This window comes from Hordeum vulgare, chromosome 7H (assembly GCF_904849725.1).
Source record: "Hordeum vulgare subsp. vulgare chromosome 7H, MorexV3_pseudomolecules_assembly, whole genome shotgun sequence".
Taxonomy (NCBI): Eukaryota; Viridiplantae; Streptophyta; class Magnoliopsida; order Poales; family Poaceae; genus Hordeum; species Hordeum vulgare.
Window position 1 is genome coordinate 543,842,293 of NC_058524.1, and position 21,592 is coordinate 543,863,884.

At 45.7% G+C, this 21,592-nt stretch overlaps 1 pseudogene; it reads right to left on the reverse strand.

Moving 5' to 3' along the window:
* Positions 1 to 20,251: 20,251 nt before the first annotated feature.
* Positions 20,252 to 21,097, reverse strand: LOC123409252 (annotated as a pseudogene).
* Between the last annotated feature and the right edge of the window lie 495 nt (positions 21,098 to 21,592).

Here is a 21,592-nt window from a genome sequence, read left to right on the forward strand (position 1 = left end):
AACCTTGTAGACCCATTTACAAGTGATGGGACGGACACCGGGAGGAAGAGATACAAGATCCCATGTACCGGTGCGTTCAAGAGCAGCAATCTCCTCTGCCATCGCAAACTGCCATTCAGGATGAACAATAGCCTTACGATAAGAAGTTGGCTCAAGAACTGCAGCACCAGCGGCGGGAAAGCCAAAGAGATCAATAGGCGGACGAGGACGAGAACGCAAGCCATAGTTAGGCTGAGACGAGGAGGACGACACATCCGCAGAGGCATCCACATGGCGTGAACGACGAGTGTAATACTGAGGAAAAGATGGAGCAATACAAGAGGGGCTCGCCAAGGTAGAATCGAGGGGTGAAGACGAAGAAGGCACCGGAGAGGAAGGCGTAGAATCCGGTGACATGCTAGGTGAGGAAACTATGGGAGATGGTGGCGACAAATCAGCAGTAGTTGGAGAAGCAGAGGTAGTGGAAACTGACAAAGGCTCAATGAGGGTGATAGGTGTGTCAGGAAAAGTGAGGAAAGAGAGATCCGCCACTGAGAAGGTCGAGGAAGATGGGCGCGGGTAGAAGGGACGAGACTCATCAAAAGTCACATCCTAATAGATACGCATCCGACGACCGATAGGATCCCAACAACGATAGCCCTTATGCTCATCGCTATAGCCTAAGAATACACACTCAACAGACTGAGCGTTTAGTTTGGTGCGTTCTCAAGGGGCAAGAAGAACATAGCAAACACAACCAAACAAGCGAAGCATCGAATAATCGGGAGAATGATAAAAAAGATGCTCGAAAGGAACACCACCCTGTAGAGCAGCGGAAGGTTGTAGATTTATGAGATAGGTGGAGGTGGAGACAGCCTCAACCCAAAAATGAGGCGGGAGAGAGGCAGCAATCATCAATGCACGAGCCGTCTCAAGAAGGTGACGATGCTTGCGCTCAGCCACGCCATTTTGAGCGTGAGCACCAAGACAAGAGAACTAAAGAAGAGATCCTTGCTCAGAAAGAACACCACGCAACATCTTAGAAATATACTCGCCAGTAGAGTCAGCACGAAACACACGAATGGGCGAAGAAAACTGAGTCTGAACCATGGCAGCAAAACGCTTATAAATAGACAACACCTCACTACGAGAAGTCATAAAATAAATCCATGTGTAACGAGAGAAATCATCTATGAAGATAATATAGCATAGATGACCCCCTTTCGAAGCGAAGGAAGCCGGACCCCATACATCAGAATGGACTAAATCAAAAGGACGCTTAGACACTGACTCACTATGTGAATGTGGTAACTGAATCTGCTTTCCAAGACGACAACCCTGACATTCTAAAGAGACATCTCCTGAGACAGACCCCAGAAGACCTCAACGAACTAAAGATGAAAAACGAGAGCCACAAAGATGGCCAAGTCGATGATGCCACTGGTGGAAGGAACTGGTAGCTGAGGCGACCGAGGCGGAGGAACTGGCAATAGTGGTGACAGCGGAAGGAACGCGATGCCAGTCTAACTCCCAAAGACCCTAAGAATCACGGCGAAGAGGGTCAGCCCCAACCAGAGTATGTGTGTGACGATCCTGGACAGAACAAGAGTCAACATCAAAAATGACGCGACAACCAGAATCAGTAAGTTGGCCAGCAGAAAACAGATTCATAGTAAGGCGAGGAACATGAGCAACATCAGGAACATAATAAGGAGTGGTAAGATTGCCTCGACTAGAAACAGAAAGAGGAGTACCATCAGCGGTGAGGACATGAACAGGAAAATCAAGCGATCTAAGAGAGGACAAAGTGGAAGAATGAGAAGACATATGAAAAGAAGCTTCGGAGTCCAGAACCCATGGGGATGTACCTGACTGTGTAGAAGGTGGTTGCTCAGTGCGGGAAGCTTCAGTCACAGAACCAGCAGTACCCGTCGAGGAAGAACCTGCTGCAGCGAGAAGACGCTTAAGTATCAGAATATCCTGCTCAGTCAAAGCGGTGGCTGAAGCTTCGAGGTAGAAGACGAAGTCCCTGAAGATGATGATCGCGCCTTGCGCATGTGTTTCCTCTTCTGGAAGCACTAGGACTCAATATGACCATAATTGTTGCAGTAGCCGCAATGTGGACGGGGGCGGCCTGAGCCTCCAGAAGGAGTGGGCAAGAGCGGCGGACCACTCGAGCGAGAAGGGCTCGGTGCAGTAGGTGGTGTAGAAGGAGCCGGAGCAGCAAGCACAGAGGGAACCTCTAGTAAGCCAGTCGCACGTAAGCGAGTCTCCTCGGCATGAATCTCAGAAAGCGCCTCCATGAGAGTAATACGGCCACGAGCAAACAACTGAGCACGTCGGGGCTCAAACTCCTTACGGAGCCGAGACAAGAACTCATAGAGATGGTGAAACTCCAAATTGTCCTGTACAGCCTGGCAGCAGGGCAAGTACGACAACCAGCACTGCGGAGAGAATCAAGCTGGCGCCAGATAGCAGAACTCTGTGCATAGAAATCATCAACAGTGGAGTCACCCTGTTGAAGAGCATGCTCCTGACGGACCACGGAGAGGTAAAAGGCATCACCAGTGGGCTCATAGCGCTGATGAAGACAGGTCCACATCTCAAAGACAGTAGGAAGGCCCAGAAACTCAAAAGCAAACTGAGGCAAAACACTAGCAGTGAGAACGGGTGCAGCACGAGCATCATCATCAAGCCACTGCGTGTAAACAGACAGAGCACCATGATATGTCCGAAGAGCCTCCTCATAAGTAAAGAATTGTGCATCATAAGCACGAATAGCGGCCTCATGAGCGAGCTTAGCTGCATCCTTTGCAGTCTGGATAGCATCTGTAGGAAGAACCAATGGCACCGGCGGAACAGGGGCCACAGGAGGGACCGGACGTGGCGGACAACGTACCTCGCCAGAAAGAACGTCCCATAGACGGATACCACGCATATGGATGCGCATGAAGCCAACGAACTCAGTGTAGTAAGTGCCATCAAAAATTACCGGACAACAAGAAACAACAACATAGCCCGATGCATCAGACATTTTTTTTTCTTTTTAGGAATCTCGGCGGCAGTAGATCACGAGAGCCAGCAGGATCCAATCGGGCGACCGGGAGATCGATCCCTACTTGCTGGATCGACCGGAGCTGGCTGAGTCCAGGCGGGCAAGGGGAGCCTCCAAAAGAAACGACGAGGCAGCGGCCTGATCCGCGGCGGACTGGAGGATGCAGCCGGAATCCGGCGAGGGGCGACGAAACCCACAAGGCAGCGGCAGAATCCGGCGTCCTGGGATGAAGACCTGCGGGGGGCGGCAGGAGATCGAGGACGGGGGATCGATCGGGGAGAGCTGGCGGCTTTGAGCGGGCAGACCCAGGAGCGGGACGAGCCTTCGATCGAGTGGGACGAGCCGCCCCCTGCTTCGATCGAGCAGGACGAGAGGAGATCAAGCGGGAGCAGAGCTGCGTCGAGCGGGGCTCGAGATTAAGGCCGGGCTTCGATCGAGAAAAACGGGAGTAGGAGATCGAGGCCGGTGAGATGGATCAAACGCACGAGTTGCAGCGTGCAAAAAAATAACCTAGCTCTAATACCATGTTAGGAATATGCAACTTGGTATTCCAATAAGTTCATAGGCCGATATATATATATATATATACATGTACAGGTCTGAAACATATGCATGAAAACCCCTTATACAATGGGATAAGTACAAAGAGGTACATGACTATATTATATACTCTAACAATAATTACATTCCTGCGAGCGCCACCCTTCTTTTTTTCTAACAGATGGCAGACAGGTCATTATGCAATGTAAAACATGGATTACTATTACTGTTTATATAATCTGGCTTCAAACATGCCCACCTAGATTAGTTTTACAAACCAGATTATATAATCTATGTTTATAATCCAGATTATCATAATCTATTGTGATTCCAAACAGGGCCTAACTAACAAAATATTAACTATATTATGTTGCAAAAACATGCATATCGTTTAATTCGTATTGCAAAAATGTTTTCAATGGTATTATTTTCATTCTCAACTCATGTTGTATTGTACAACAACAACAAATATTCTGATCGTTCCTGAATCTGGAATGTCTTTCGAATCAAAGGACAAAGCTTATGAGATGCACGACACCCCTGCCATTAAGGTTAGGTTCAGTATTTAGAAAGAGTCACACAAAGCACCGATTAGAGGTTACTGTATATCACAATAAAATGCAATAACCGAGGACATTGAGAAAGACAGAGAAGTTTCTACTAAATTTCTCGAGCATATAATTCAGAAGCATCCTGAGAAGTTTCTGCCAGATTTTAAAAGGCGTTTGCAGGAAGACATATCCGAGTTTCATGTCAAAAAGGAGCGGATTGAGGACAACAAATGGATGTCAAATTTACATGCTTGGGGAAAACGTGGGATGCTATGACCTTGACTAAAAGGAGCCAAGGTATGCATAATGTCTTCGAGAAAATATTTTGTATGAAATTCTGTCTTTCAAAACTCCTTGTAGAATGTGAGATGGTTTCTGATAGTCTTTGTGAAAATGAGTTGGTGAAGATTTTATTCAAATGGAAAGAAACCGATTTATTACATCACAATTTTCCCTTTGATGAAGACCGCAACTGAACTATATATACAAGTAGGATGTATTCAGAGTTTGAGAAACAATTTAAAAGGATTTTTTCATCATCTTGTTGATTGTTACAAATTTAGTGGACAATATTGACACATATGGTTATGCATAAACGTTCATGGAGCAATAGTTCTACTCAGCACCATAGATATGAACATTACATGTTTTGCACAAAATACGAATCTATATGTACATATACATGTTTTAAATTGAAAAATATAGTTTTAGTATACGAGAAAGCTAACGTGCAGTCAACCGGACGTTAGCGACAGATCCACACGATCCGGCGACCGCTCGATCCGCTTCTCTCGCGCGAGAAACCGCTAGATACATTTTTTTTCACACTCGTGCGGGAGAAATAAAAAAAAGAGGTGCTTCTAGGAATCGAACATTGGACCTGTACATATACATGTTTTGAATTGCAAATATAGTTTTAGTATATGAGAAAGCTAACGTCCAGTCGACCGGACGTTAGCGACAGATCTGCACAACCCGGCGTTCGCACTCTCGTGCATGAAAAAAAAAGAGGCGTTCCTAGGAATCAAACACTCGAATTGTTGGTTGCGGACACGGTAGGCTATCGTGTGAGATAAGACTCTGATATAATTTTTATCCATATTAGACTACTTTATACCTTATTAAATGAATGAAAAATAAAAACAACAACGCCTATTTTGACGAATGGACAAAACCGTCTGATCCAAATATCAGTGGATAAAATTTTGTGCAAATATCAATGCATCGTATGCCTAGAGGCGGAGCCAGGTTTTGAGCGCATGGGGCAGGTCTAGTAGCGGAAGTTCTCATATCAATCTGGTGGACAAATCATGTGGTCTAAGGTTGTACTTGTATAATAATTTGCCACTACAACAATACAAAAATGTTTAAGAAAAACTGTCAAAATAAAATAATAACTTAAAAATATGATCGCATTTGTATTTGTTTCGGTCCGGCTTTCTGTCGCCAATAAGATATAAATAGCTGCTTGGCAGCACTTTTTTCTTAAAAGTTATGGTGCTTCGAAAGAATCGTCTCTGAGTGACCCTTAGAAAGAATTAATCTTTAGGTGCCTGGCATCACTTTTTCCTTCAAAATTGCTGACAAATACTTCCTCAGTCCTAAAATTATTGTCTTAGGTTTGTTTAGAAATGAATGTATTTAAATACTAAAATATGACTAGATAAATTCATATCTAATAAATCTAAGACAAGAATTTTGGGACGGAGGGAGTACCAAGTTTCAGAATTGGCATCCCATCTCACAGAAACAAAAAACTAAAATCTACTCCCTCCGTTACTAAATATAAGTCTTTTTAGAGATTTCACTAGAGGACTACATACGGAATAAAATGAATGAATCTACACTTTAAAATATGTCTATATACATTCGTATTTAGTCTTTTAATAAAATCTTTAAAAAAGACTTATATTATAAAACGGAAGGGGTAATGTGTAATATCACACTACAAGTTAACCATTAACAGAGATAATACAGGAATCCATAGTACTACCTCCATCCGGAAATACTTGTCCTAGAAATGAATGTATCTAAACTTATTTTAATTATAGATACATTCATTATATGTATTTTTAGGATAAGTATTTTCAGACGAAGGGAGTACTAAACTGCTAGTGCTAACCTTGGTATTTCGGTTGCCGAACTGGAGAATCAATGAGTGCAGCTGGAGATAGCCCTCACGCGTGGCAGCATCGAGAGTTATGATTTGAATCTGATCGCGAGCAGGGTCGCAGTAGGCAACAGCGTGGCGCTAACTTTTTTTTTTAAGCCGAGCAAACACCACTTTCCATTACACAGAACGGAAATACAGCAGTTTCATAAAGTAACAGAAAAAAAGTATTGGGACGACAGTCGCTCCAGCAAGTTGCTATTTTTATCCATAAAATAAAACATATGTTCGCCCTCGAAACGAATGTCATGGAATAAAAACTAGCACTGCACAGAACTGCACGGCGCTAACTGCTTCCGTTAATCATGGCTGGTTCTAATTACGTAGCGCCGAGGAGATTGAGTGGAGGATACCTAGTGCGTGTGCTTCTCACGGGCCTTTGTTGTTTTCCAGATTTTATATTCCTTTTCTTTAATGAAACACAGCGATCCCATACATCACACCGACACAACACTACGGCTGGCCCTCAAAATGTCTAGGCTGGCCCTCAAAATGTCTACATCGCCATCTAAAGCCTCAGCCCATAGTTGTCTCACAGCTTGCCGTTTAGAGCCTAAGACAGCTAAAGAATGTGCTAGCTTATTACATTCCGGAGGGGTAGAAGAAAAGCAATACGAAATAAAACTTTGACGAGCAAACATTCTGATCTCTCTTAATAGAGTTCCTTCCGGTGTTAGATCAAACTCGGTAGTCTGGAGTGCGCTGATCGGATTCTGACAGTCTGACTCCGTCTGAATGTTCGTCATGCCCCAGGGTGTAGCAACATGCATAGCCTCGAGGCAGGCCGTCGCTTTTGTCTGTATTGCGCTCCACATATACTGCAACCTACCGGCGTCCGATCCACCGACGTCTCCCTGATTGTCTCTGATAGCGAAGCCCCAACCATCTGTATTGTCTGCTGCTCTGAATGCCCCATCGACGTTGACCTTTAGAGTATCATCCACTCGCCTCGCCCATTGTCATTGTCTGTGCACAGTCTGCGCGCCTTTTACAACACCGCATAGTTGTAGTGACTCCATGGCCCAGTGTCTGATGTTTGATTCGAGCTCCTCCACGGGCCTCATCCTCTCTCCCTTGTTAATTTTGTTCCTGTAACCCCACCATCACCATAGCATGCATGTGACCAGCACACGTTGCTCGTCAGGCAAAGCGATGATTGCGCGCACGAACTCCTTGGCGTTCCTGCAAGTAACCAACCGTTCACGCAGCCCTTCCATTTGAAGGCAGCGCCAGAGCTTCTTGGCTTGTTTGCATTTCACAAAGAGATGTGCCACGTCTTCATTCAGTTGCCTACAGCAGACACAAGTGGTCTCACAATCGATCACTCTCCTTCTCAGTGTAAGCTTTAGTGGCGAACTATTATGTGCTAGTCTCTAGAGGAACTGCTGAATTTTCGGCTGACACGAAACTTCCCAAATCCACCTTTAGGGAAATTCATCTTCACCTGCTCTTGATGAGGAAGGTAGGCTTGCATCCCTTCCCCTAACATATAACTTGTATGCAGATGTCACTAAGAATTTTCCCTTGCTGTCATAAAACCACGCGTGGAAGTCCTTGTATTCATCATTTATTGGAGTAGTCAGAATCACCCTAACGTCCTCCTCAACAACGATGCTTCTAACTAGGGGTTCATCCCAACCTCATGTCTCTCGTTCAATGAGCTCGCATACCCTTGTTAGCAAACATCTCCCCCTTCTTGTTATGGGTGTCCTGGATCCTTCTCTATTTAGCCATGGGTCATTCCAAATTCTCACCTCCGTACCATCTCCAATTATGTGAATCAGGCCATCCTTCAGCAGTTGCACCCCCTTTAAAATACTCCTCCACGTATAAGATATGCCGCTAGCGGGCTATGCTTCGAGGACCGAGTTGTTCGGGAAGTACTAGGCCTTCAAGACTCTAGCACAAAGCAACTCAGGTGTTGTCAAGATCCTCCATGCCTGGCGCGCTAGCATGGCCAAATTAAAACCGTACAAGTCTTTGAAACCCAACCCCACCCCCCCTCCTTCTTTGGCTTGGTTAATAGCTCCCAACTGAGTAGATGCATGATATTTTGCTTATCTTGCTTTGCCCACCAAAAATGGCAAATCATAGCACCCATTTTCTAACATAAGGTTTTAGTGAGGTCGAAACACGACATAGCAAAGGTTGGAATGGCTTGAGAACACGCCTTGATGAGGACATCTTTCCCCATCTTGGATAGGAGCCTTTCCACCCATCCATGTATCCTTTGCCATATCATGTACTTTAAATACTCAAAGGTCTCCGCCCTTGCTTGACCTATGTACACAGGCAAACCCATATAGCTGTAGGATATTTTGCAGATGTCTGGCACTTTGACGTGAAGCTTTAATCAGTACCAGTGCATCATATGCAAACAGTAGGTGGTTGAAACTCGGGGCTGCATTGCAGATACAGATTCCTTTTAGATCTACATCCACCTCGGCCTTGTTTAACATGGAAGACAAGCCTTCGGCACATATTAAAAAAAGGTAAGGTGACAAGGGATCACCTTGTCGAAGACCTCTCTGGGGGAACAACACCTCGGTACACTCATCATTAACCTTGAACTGATATGCAACAGTGGAGACACATAACATGATCTTCTTTATACATGCTTCATTAAACCCCAATTTCTGCATCATCCTTTCCAGGAATCCCCATTCGACCATATAATAGGCCTTACTCATGTCCAATTTAATCGCTGCATACCCATATTTTCCTCTTCTTCTATTCTGCATATAATGTGTACACTCATAAGCCAACAGGATATTATCTGTTATCAACCTCCCCGGTACAAATGCACTTTGATTGGGAGATATAATTTCAAGCAGAATTTGTTACAGCCTATTGGCAAGAACCTTACACACTAGCTTGTACACCACATTGCATAGACTGATGGGCCTGAGATCCTTCATACTCTCTGGATTCTTCACTTTTGGGATCAACACAACACACATGTCATTCCATCCTTCCGGCATTGGGCCTCCATTGAGCACATTCAACACTTCTCCCACAACCTTCTCTCCGACAACGTCCCAACATATTTTGTAAAAGATAGCTGTCATACCATCAGGCCCCGGTGCTTTCAGATCACCAATACTTTGAAGAGCATAAAAAACTTCCTTCTCACAAAAGGGAAAGTTTAAGGAGTCATTCATCTGTGGCGTAACTCGAGGTTCAACTTGTTGTAACAGTTCACCAATCTGAGTACCTGCATGTGAAGTAAAGAGGTTCAAGAAATAGTTAGTCACCACCTCCTTCATAGCCTCCTTCTCCACCACAGTACCATCCTCCTTCCCCAGTTTCTTAATGTGATTCCTTCTCCTTCTCTCAGACGCCGCCGCATGGAAAAATTTAGTGTTCTGGACTCCCCCTTTCATCCATAGCACGTGTGCTCTTTGTTTCTAGTATGTTTCCCTTTGTTCTTCCAGCCTTTCAAGTTTGAATTTTAGAATCCCCTCTCTTCCAACCATCATGGGGCTGATGCTCCCTCTCCTGCATCTCTCTAACTCCTTTTTTATTTTGCTGATTCTTTTCTCAAGATCACCCAGTGTATTCCTACTCCAATCTATCAATTGTCCCAGGACTCCTCTCACCAGCCCTGCCACGTCTTTTCTTTCCACCTACGTGCCCAAGTTCCATGTATTCTGTATCACTTCCCTACACCCCTGTTCTTTCACCCAGTTTGCTTCTAAACGAGGTATGTGTTGGGGAACGTCGCATGGGAAACCAAAAATTTCCTACGCGCACGGAGACCTATCATGGTGATGTCCATCTACGAGAGGGGACTTCCGATCTACGTACCCTTGTAGATCGCATAGCAGGAAGTGTTAAGAAACGCGGTTGATGTAGTGGAACGTCCTCACGTCCCTCGATCCGCCCCGCGATACATCCCACGAACCGTCCCGCGATTCGTCCCACGATCCGCTCCGATCTAGTGCCGAACGGACGGCACCTCCGCGTTCAGCACACGTACAGCTCGACGATGATCTTGGCCTTCTTGATCCAGCAACAGAGACGAAGAGGTAGATGAGTTCTCCAGCAGCATGACGGCGCTCCGGAGGTTGGTGATGATCTATCTCAGCAGGGCTCCGCCCGAGCTCCGCACAAATACGATCTAGAGGAAAAACCGTGGAGGTATGTGGTCGGGCTGCCGTGGCAAAAGTTGTCTCAAATCAGCCCTAATACCTCAGTATATATAGGAGGGAGGGGAGGGGCCTTGACTTGAGGCTCAAGGAGCCCCAAGGGGTTCGGCCGAAGGGGGGAGGAGGAATCCTCCTCCAATCCTAGTCCAACTAGGATTGGAAGGTGGAGTCCTTCCCTTCCTTCCCACTTCCCCTTTTCTTTCTCTTTGATTTTTCTTATCTCCTGTGCAGGGGCCTTCTTGGGTTTGCCCACCAGCCCACTAAGGGATGGTGTGGCACCCCTAAGGCCTATGGGCTTCCCCGGGGTGGGCTCCCCCCCCCCCTTGGTGAACATCCGGAACCCATTCGTCACTCCCGGTACATTCCCAGTAATGCCGAAAACTTTCTGGTAATCAAATGAGGTCATCCCATATATCAATCTTCGTCTCTGGACCATTCCGGAAAACCTCATGACATTTGTGATCTCATCCGGGACTCCAAACAACATTCGGTAACCAACCATATAACTCAAATACGCATAAAACAACGTCGAACCTTAAGTGTGCAGACCCTGCGGGTTCGAGAACTATGTAGACATGACCCGAGGGACTCCTCGGTCAATATCCAATAGCGGGACCGGGATGCCCATATTGGATCCTACATATTCTATGAAGATCTTATCGTTTGAACCTCAGTGCCAGGGATTCATATAATCCTGTATGTCATTCCCTTTGTCCTTCGGTATGTTACTTGCCCGAGATTCGATCGTCAGTATCCGCATACCTATTTCAATCTCGTTTACCAGCAAGTCTCTTTACTCGTTCCGTAATAAAAGATCTCATGACTTACAATAAGTCACATTGCTTGCAAGGCTTGTGTGTGATGTTGTATTACCGAGTGGGCCCCGAGATACCTCTCCGTCACACGGAGTGACAAATCTCAGTCTTGATCCATACTAACTCAACGAACACCTTCGGAGATACCTGTAGAGCATCTTTATAGTCACCCAGTTACGTTGTGACGTTTGATACACACAAAGCATTCCTCCGGTGTCAGTGAGTTATATGATCTCATGGTCATAGGAATAAATACTTGACATGCAGAAAACAATAGCAACAAAATGATACGATCAACATGCTACGTCTGTTAGTTTGGGTCTAGTCCATCACATGATTCACCCAATGATGTGATCCAGTTATCAAGCAACAACACCTTGTACATAGTCAGAAGACCTTGACTATCCTTGATCAACTGGCTAGCCAACTAGAGGCTTTCTAGGGACAGTGTTTTGTCTATGTATCCACACATGTATCTAAGTCTTCATTCAATACAATTATAGCATGGATAATAAATGATTATCTTGATACAGGAATTATAATAATAACTTATTTATCATTGCCTCTAGGGCATAATTCCAACAGTCTCCCACTTGCACTAGAGTCAATAATCTAGTCCTCACATCGCCATGCGAATTACATTGTAATAAATCTAACACCCATACAGTTCTGGTGTTGATCATGCTTTGCCCGTGGAAGAGGTTTAGTCAGCGGGTCTGCCACATTCAGATCCATGTGCACTTTGCATATATTCACGTCCTCCTCCTCGACGTAGTCGCGGATCAGGTTGAAGCGTCGTTTGATGTGTCTGATCTTCTTGTGAAACCGTGGTTCCTTTGCTAAGGCAATGGCACCCGTGTTGTCACAAAACAGGGTTATTGGATTTAGTGCGCTCGGCACCACTCCAAGATCCGTCATGAACTGCTTCATCCAGACACCCTCCTTAGCTGCCTCCGAGGCAGCCATGTACTCTGCTTCACATGTAGAATCAGCTACGACGCTTTGCTTGGAACTGCACCAGCTTACCGCACCCCCATTAAGAATAAATATGTATCCGGTCTGCGACTTAGAATCGTCCGGATCTGTGTCAAAACTTGCATCGACGTAACCCTTTACGGCGAGCTCTTTGTCACCTCCATATACGAGAAACATCTCCTTAGTCCTTTTCAGGTACTTCAGGATATTCTTGACCGCCGTCCAGTGATCCACTCCTGGATTACTCTAGAACCTGCGTGCCATACTTATGGCCAGACTATCCGGTCTAGTGCACAACATTGCATACATGATAGAACCTATAGCTGAAGCATAGGGGACGGAACTCATTGTCTTTCTAGCTTCCTCAGTTCTGGGAACTGAGTCTTACTCAATTTTATACCTTGTAATACTGGCAAGAACCCTTTCTTGGACTGATTCATTTTGAACTTTTTCAAAACTTTATCAAGGTATGTGCTTTGTGAAAGTCCTATCAGGCGTTTCGATCTATCCCTATAGATCTTAATGCCTAGAATGTAAGCAGCTTCTCCTAGGTCCTTCATAGAGAAATTTTTATTCAAGTAACCTTTTATGCTCTCCAAAAGCTCCACGTTGTTTCCAATCAGCAATATTTCATCCACATATAATATTAGAAACGCCATAGAGCTCCCACTCACTTTCTTGTAAATACAAGATTCTCCAACCACTTGTATAAACCCAAATGCTTTGATCACCTCATCAAAGCGTTTATTCCAACTCCGAGATGCTTGCACCAGTCCACAAATGGATCGCTGGAGCTTGCACACTTTGTTAGCATTTTTAGGATCAAAAAAACCTTCGGGTTGCATCATATACAACTCTTCCTTAAGGAAACCGTTAAGGAACACCGTTTTGACATCCATCTGCCAAATTTCATAATTGAAAAATGCAGCTATTGCTAACATGATTCGGACGGAGTTAAGCATCGATACGGGTGAGAATGTCTCATCGTAGTCAATTCCTTGAACTTGTGAAAAACCATTTGCCACAAGTCGAGCTTTATAAACGGTCACATTACCGTCAGCTTCCATCTTCTTCTTAAAGATCCATTTGTTCTGAATAGCCTTGCGGCCTTCAGGTCGTACTTACAAAGTCCACACTTTATTTTCATACATAGATCCTATCTCGGACTTCATGGCCTCCAGCCATTTGTTGGAATCCGGGCCCACCATTGCTTCTTCATAATTCGCAGGCTCATTGTTGTCTAACAACATAATTGATAAGACGGGATTGTCGTACCAGTCTGGAGCAGTACGCGATCTCGTCGACCAGTGAGGTCCGATAGAAACTTGATCCGGAGTTTCATGATCATCATCATTAAATTCCTCCTCAACTGGCGTTGCAACGACAGGGGTTTCCCCTTGCCCTGCGCCACCATCCAGAGGGATGAGAGGTTCGACAACCTCATCAAGTTCTATCTTCCTCCCACTCAATTCTCTCGAGAGAAACTTCTTCTCGAGAAAAGCTCCGTTCTTAGCAACAAACACTTTGCCCTCGAATTTGAGATAGAAGGTATACCCAACTGTCTCTTTTGGGTAACCGATGCAGACACACTTTTCCGCTTTGGGTTCTAGCTTTTCAGGCTAAAGCTTTTTGACATAAGCATCACATCCCCAAACTTTAAGAAACGACAACTTTGGTCTTTTGCCATACCACAGTTCGTATGGTGTCGTCTCAACGGATTTTGATGGTGCCCTATTTAAAGTGAATGCAGTTGTTTCTAATGCATAATCCCGAAACGACAACGGCAAATCGGTAAGAGACATCATAGATCGCACCATCTCTAATAAAGTACGATTACGACGTTCGGACACACCATTACGCTGTGGTGTTCCAGGCGGTGTCAACTCTGAAACAATTCCACATTGTCTTAAGTGACCACCAAACTCGAAACTCAGATATTCACCCCCACGATCAGACCGTAGGAACTTGATCTTCTTGTTACGATGATTTTGAACTTCACTCTGAAATTGCTTGAACTTTTCAAATGTTTCAGACTTGTGCTTCATCAAGTAGACATAACCATATCTACTCAAATCGTCAGTGAAGGTGAGAAAATAACGATATCCGCCGCGTGCCTCCACACTCATCGGACCACACACATCGATATGTATGATTTCCAACAAGTCACTTGCACGCTCCATTGTTCCGGAGAACGGAGTTTTAGTCATCTTGTCCATGAGGCATGGTCCGCACGTGTCAAGTGAATCAAAGTCAAGTGACTCCAAAAGTCCATCGGCATGGAGTTTCTTCATGCGTTTTACACCAATATGACCTAGGCGGTAGTGCCATAAAAACATGGCGCTATCATTGTTAACTCTAACTCTTTTGGTCTCAATGTTATGTATAAGTGTATTATCACTATCAAGATTCAATATGAACAATCCTCTCACATTGGGTGCATGACCATAAAAGATATTACTCATAGAAATAGAACAACCATTATTCTCTGACTTAAACGAGTAACCGTCTCGCAATAAACAAGATCCAGATATAATGTTCATGCTTAACGCGGGCACTAAATAACATTTATTTAAGTTCATAACTAATCCTGATGGTAACTGAAGTGAAACTGTGCCGACGGCGATTGCATCAACCTTGGAACCATTTCCCACGCGCATCGTCACTTCATCCTTCGCTAGCCTTCGCTTATTCCGCAGTTCCTGTTTCGAGTTGCAAATATGAGCAACAGAACCGGTATCAAATACCCAGACACTACTACGAGAGCCTGTTAAGTACACATCAATAACATGTATATAAAATATACCTGATTTTTCTTTGGCCGCCTTCTTATCAGCCAGATAATTGGGGCAGTTGCGCTTCAAGTGACCCATACCCTTGCAATAATAGCACTCTGTTTCAGGCTTAGGTCCAGCTTTGGGTTTCTTCGTCGGATTGGCAACAGGCTTGCCGCTCTTCTTCGAATTACCCTTCTTTCCTTTGCCGTTTCTCTTGAAACTAGTGGTCTTATTCACCATCAACACTTGATGCTCTTTACGGAGTTCTGACTCTGCGACTTTCAGCATCGCGAATAACTCACCACGTGACTTGTTCATCCCTTGCATGTTATAGTTCAACACAAAGCCCTTATAGCTTGGTCGGAGTGATTGAAGAATTCTATCAGTGATAGACTCTTGCGGGAGTTCAATCCCCGGCTCAGCTAGACGGTTTGAGTACCCAGACATTTTGAGCACATGTTCACTGATAGACGAATTCTCCTCCATCTTGCAAGCATAAAATTTATCGGAGGTCTCATACCTCTCGATCCGGGCGTTCTTCTGAAAGATAAACTTCAACTCCTGGAATATCTCATATGCTCCATGACGCTCAAAGCGACGTTGAAGTCCCGGCTCTAAGCCATACAAGACTGCACATTGAACTACTGGGTAGTCCTCCTTACGTGTTAACCAAGCGTTCCTAACATCTTGGTCATCCGTTGCCGGTGGTTCATCTCCTAGCGCAGCATTAAGGACATAATCCTTCTTCCCAGCTTGTAGGACCAACTTAAGATTACGAGCCGAGTCTACAAAGTTGCTTCCATCATCTTTCAACTTAGCTTTCTCTAGGAACGTATTAAAATTCAGGGTGACTGTCGCGTGAGCCATTGATCTACAACACAAATATATTCAAAGTGGACTTAGACTATGTTCAAGATAATTAGAGTTTTACTAATCAAATTACTTGCTAAACTCCCACTCAAAAAGTACATCTCTCTAGTCATTTGAGTGGTTCATGATCCAGTTCCACTAGCTCAAGTCCGATCATCACGTGAGTTGAGGATAGTTTCAGTGGTAAGCATCCCTATGCTAATCATATCAACTATATGATTCATGATCGACCTTTCGGTCTCATGTGTTCCGAGGCCATGTATGCACATGCTAGGCTCGTCAAGCTTAACCCGAGTGTTCCGCATGTGCAACTGTTTTGCACCCGTTGTATGTGAACGTTGAGTCTATCACACCCGATCATCACGTGGTGTCTCGAAACGACGAACTGTAGCAACGGTGCACAGTCGGGGAGAACACAATTTCGTCTTGAAATTTTAGTGAGAGATCACCTCATAATGCTACCGTCATTCTAAGCAAAATAAGGTGCATAAAAGGATTAGCATCACATGCAATTCATAAGTGACATGATATGGCCATCATCACGTGCTTCTTGATCTCCATCACCAAAGCACCGGCACGATCTTCTGTCACCAGCGCCACACCATGATCTCCATCAACGTGTCGCCATCGGGGTTGTCGTGCTACTCATGCTATTACTACTAAAGCTACATCCTAGCAATATAGTAAACGCATATGCAAGCACAAACATTAGTTTAAAGACAACCCTATGGCTCCTGCCGGTTGTCGTACCATCGACGTGCAAGTCGATATTAACTATTACAACATGACCATCTCATACATCCAATATATCACATCACATCGTCGGCCATATCACATCACAAGCATACCCTGCAAAAACAAGTTAGACGTCCTCTAATTTTTGTTGCATGTTTTACGTGGTGACCATGGGTATCTAGTAGGATCGCATCTTACTTACGCAAACACCACAACGGAGATGTATGAATTGATATTTAACCTCATCCAAGGACCTCCTCGGTCAAATCCGATTCAACTAAAGTTGGAGAAACCGACACTCGCCGGTCATCTTTGAGCAACGGGGTTGCTCGTAGCGATGAAACCAGTCTCTCCTAAGCGTACGAGTAATGTCGGTCCGAGCCGCTTCGATCCAACAATACCGCAGAATCAAAAAAAGACTAAGGAGGGCAGCAAATCGCACATCACCGCCCACAAAAACTTTTGTGTTCTACTCGAGATGACATCTACGCATGAACCTAGCTCATGATGCCACTGTTGGGGAACGTCGCATGGGAAACCAAAAATTTCCTACGCGCACGGAGACCTATCATGGTGATGTCCATCTACGAGAGGGGACTTCCGATCTACGTACCCTTGTAGATCGCATAGCAGGAAGTGTTAAGAAACGCGGTTGATGTAGTGGAACGTCCTCACGTCCCTCGATCCGCCCCGCGATACATCCCACGAACCGTCCCGCGATTCGTCCCACGATCCGCTCCGATCTAGTGCCGAACGGACGGCACCTCCGCGTTCAGCACACGTACAGCTCGACGATGATCTTGGCCTTCTTGATCCAGCAACAGAGACGAAGAGGTAGATGAGTTCTCCAGCAGCATGACGGCGCTCCGGAGGTTGGTGATGATCTATCTCAGCAGGGCTCCGCCCGAGCTCCGCACAAATACGATCTAGAGGAAAAACCGTGGAGGTATGTGGTCGGGCTGCCGTGGCAAAAGTTGTCTCAAATCAGCCCTAATACCTCAGTATATATAGGAGGGAGGGGAGGGGCCTTGACTTGAGGCTCAAGGAGCCCCAAGGGGTTCGGCCGAAGGGGGGAGGAGGAATCCTCCTCCAATCCTAGTCCAACTAGGATTGGAAGGTGGAGTCCTTCCCTTCCTTCCCACTTCCCCTTTTCTTTCTCTTTGATTTTTCTTATCTCCTGTGCAGGGGCCTTCTTGGGTTTGCCCACCAGCCCACTAAGGGCTGGTGTGGCACCCCTAAGGCCTATGGGCTTCCCCGGGGTGGGCTCCCCCCCCCCCCTTGGTGAACATCCGGAACCCATTCGTCACTCCCGGTACATTCCCAGTAATGCCGAAAACTTTCTGGTAATCAAATGAGGTCATCCTATATATCAATCTTCGTCTCTGGACCATTCCGCAAAACCTCATGACATTTGTGATCTCATCCGGGACTCCGAACAACATTCGGTAACCAACCATATAACTCAAATACGCATAAAACAACGCCGAACCTTAAGTGTGCACACCCTGCGGGTTCGAGAACTATGTAGACATGACCCGAGGGACTCCTCGGTCAATATCCAATAGCGGGACCTGGATGCCCATATTGGATCCTACATATTCTACGAAGATCTTATCGTTTGAACCTCAGTGCCAGGGATTCATATAATCCCATATGTCATTCCCTTTGTCCTTCGGTATGTTACTTGCCCGAGATTCGATCGTCAGTATCCGCATACCTATTTCAATCTCGTTTACCGGCAAGTATCTTTACTCGTTCCGTAATACAAGATCCCGTGACTTACAATAAGTCACATTGCTTGCAAGGCTTGTGTGTGATGTTGTATTACCGAGTGGGCCCCGAGATACCTCTCCGTCACACGGAGTGACAAATCCCAGTCTTGATCCATACTAACTCAACGGACACCTTCGGAGATACCTGTAGAGCATCTTTATAGTCACCCAGTTACGTTGTGACGTTTGATACACACAAAGCATTCCTCCGGTGTCAGTGAGTTATATGATCTCATGGTCATAGGAATAAATACTTGACATGCAGAAAATAGTAGCAACAAAATGACACGATCAACATGCTACGTCTATTAGTTTGGGTCTAGTCCATCACATGATTCACCCAATGATGTGATCCATTTATCAAGCAACAACACCTTGTACATAGTCAGAAGACCTTGACTATCCTTGATCAACTGGCTAGCCAACTAGAGACTTGCTAGGGACAGTGTTTTGTCTATGTATCCACACATGTATCTAAGTCTTTATTCAATACAATTATAGCATGGATAATAAACGATTATCTTGATACAGGAATTATAATAATAACTTATTTATCATTGCCTCTAGGGCATAATTTCAACAGTATGGACCCCTGAGCTGGACACCTAGCTCACGGGTGCCTCATGGGCCTTTTGTTTTTCCCACATTTTATGCTTGAGATAGGGGGGGCACGTACGTATAAAACGATGTGTTATCCCTAAATACGCAGTACATGTTGCCTGCACGCTCGATCGTTTGGGGGGGGGGTGGCCCCTGCTCGCCCCCTGTCTCCGCCACTGCGTACGGCCCATAGACCTAGAACTTAGGTACAAAAATCGCGACAACTTCTACATGAGGGAAAAAGTTATTGAAGACACACCCGTGATAACTTCTATATAAATAGCATGATAATATGCACACCACGGGCCTCATAACTTAGTCACAAACGTCGTGATAATTTTAACCGGGGAAAAAGGTTGTTAAAAACTTAACCCCGGGTAATTTTGTGCAAATATCAGTTCATTATATGCACCATACACATGATACTTAGGTACAAACACCACGGCGACTTACGTGGAAAAAAAAGTTGTTAAAGACACACCCGCGATAACTTCTATGTTAATAGAATGGTGATATACGACATCAAAAAATTTATAGCTGACACACAAACACAATGATAACTTTTTGACCGGGAGAAAAAGATGTTGGAAACAAATCTTTATGCTATCAGTTTCCATACTTGTAGTTTTATAGCCTAAAAAATCAAGCTAATTAAAGTTGAGAATTGAACTCAAGACTTCAATATTGATATCTCAACACACTAGCCAACTCATCCACTACTTGGCTCCTGACAAGTTCAAATAAAATACCACTTTTTTACCATCTGAGGTGAAAAAGTTGTTAAAATATAACTCTGGTAAGTTCTGTGTAAAAATAAGATGATAACGTACGTACAACTAACCTGATAACTTACATATAAACATATTGATAACTTTTCACCTTGGTGAAAAAATCTATAAATATCCCCTAATAACCTAGTGCAAATAGCATGGTAATTTATGCATCAGACACCCGAGAACTTACATACAACACATAGATAACTTTTCATCCATGGGAAAAACATTACTGAAACATGCCCAATAACTTATGTGTAAATAGCATGGTCTTTTATGCACGGGAAACACTTCACTACAGAAGTCTGACGGGAAGCATTTCTCACACCAGTCAAACACCGCGCGTCGATTAGATTTTATTTTATATCACGACTAAAGATGAGAGTTGCATGCAAATCATGCAATGTCCCATCCCAATAATCTCTCTCTCATTTAATGGCCCAAACTGTTAAAACTAATTATGTAATTAGGGGAAATCTCCCCTTAACCAACCGTCACGCGGTTTCCTCCCGCAACGACGGTTCTCTTTCTGTCTCTCCTGGAACCGACGCATCCCTTGCGATTGCGTATCCTCCCGTTGTATAAAAGGGCAGATCTCTATCATCATTGAATAAGAATCTCATTTTCTTCAAACACGTTATCAGCACTTGCGCTACCACAGAGAGCGAAAAGAAAACAGAGAAGGAGAGAAGGGAAGGGGAACTTGCCGCCGGTGAGATGCCAGGCCTCGTCTCCTTTTTCCTTCGCCTCATCCACGAGGACGGTCACCGCTACCGTCGCCTCCACGGAGTAGGGGGGCTCCGGCGCTTCCGCCGGAGGATGCAGGCCATCCGCCGCTTCGGCCGCAATGCTGCTAGAGGCGGTGGGATGGGTGTGCGTGGACGCGGTCGCCGCGCCGCCGGATGCGCCCACCGCGGCGCTCCTCGCACCTGTCGCACTACGCCGATGGGGCTCGACCCCTGGCTGGCGACCGGCCCGAGCGCCCCCGCGGTGCACGGGGCTGCCGCCGCGCCTGCCCCGCCTCCCGGATCCCCGCCTCCACCACCTCCTCCACCGACGGCTTGGATGGCGCCGCCGACGCCCACGCCGGCCGCTGAGACCACCGGCCCGAGCCGTGGCCCTCCTGGCTATACGCCCGTCCCGATGCGGGTCTTGGTGGATGAGGAGGCCGCGCCCCCGCTAGGAACGACCGCGGGCTCGAGCAGCCGCGCGGAGAGGCGTTTCGGCCGACTCTTCGAGCGCGCTGTCGCTGCCATCGACCGCCGTCCCGGCCGCCACGCCGGCTCATGGGCTCCGGCGAGCCTCGGCCGTGGCGCCGCTCGCCAGGACCTCGTCGTCATCGCCTCCTCTTCTGATGAGTAAGGGCCCCCCTGGGGGGTGCCGGTGATCGCCAGAGTAGTGGGAGCGAATCGGCAGCCCTCACTCCTCCTGCCACCGGCTGGCTCTTCCATGGTCATGTGGCATGGTGGGAGAAGGAGATGCGAGGAGGGGAAAGAGATAATGGGAGGTGGTGGTGCGGTTCCAGCCAGATGCGAGGAGGAGAAAGAGATAATGGGAAGTTTCCAGGCTGGAAAGCGCTAGATCTATCGATCCCCACTCCCCTTTTTCTTTTTATTTTTCCTTTTTATCTCCTATGCATGCGGTGGATGCATCATGCATGCGGTGGTAGTGTTGACCCGTTGGGCTGCTACTAGTTTGGCTGACTATCTGTAGCTTTTAGTACTAGTTTTTTTTTCTTTGTTTAGTACTAGTTAGTACTAATTATTGTACATAGTATAGTTTTAGACTATGTTTAGTATTACTATTTTAGTACTACTATTTACACTTAGTCTAGT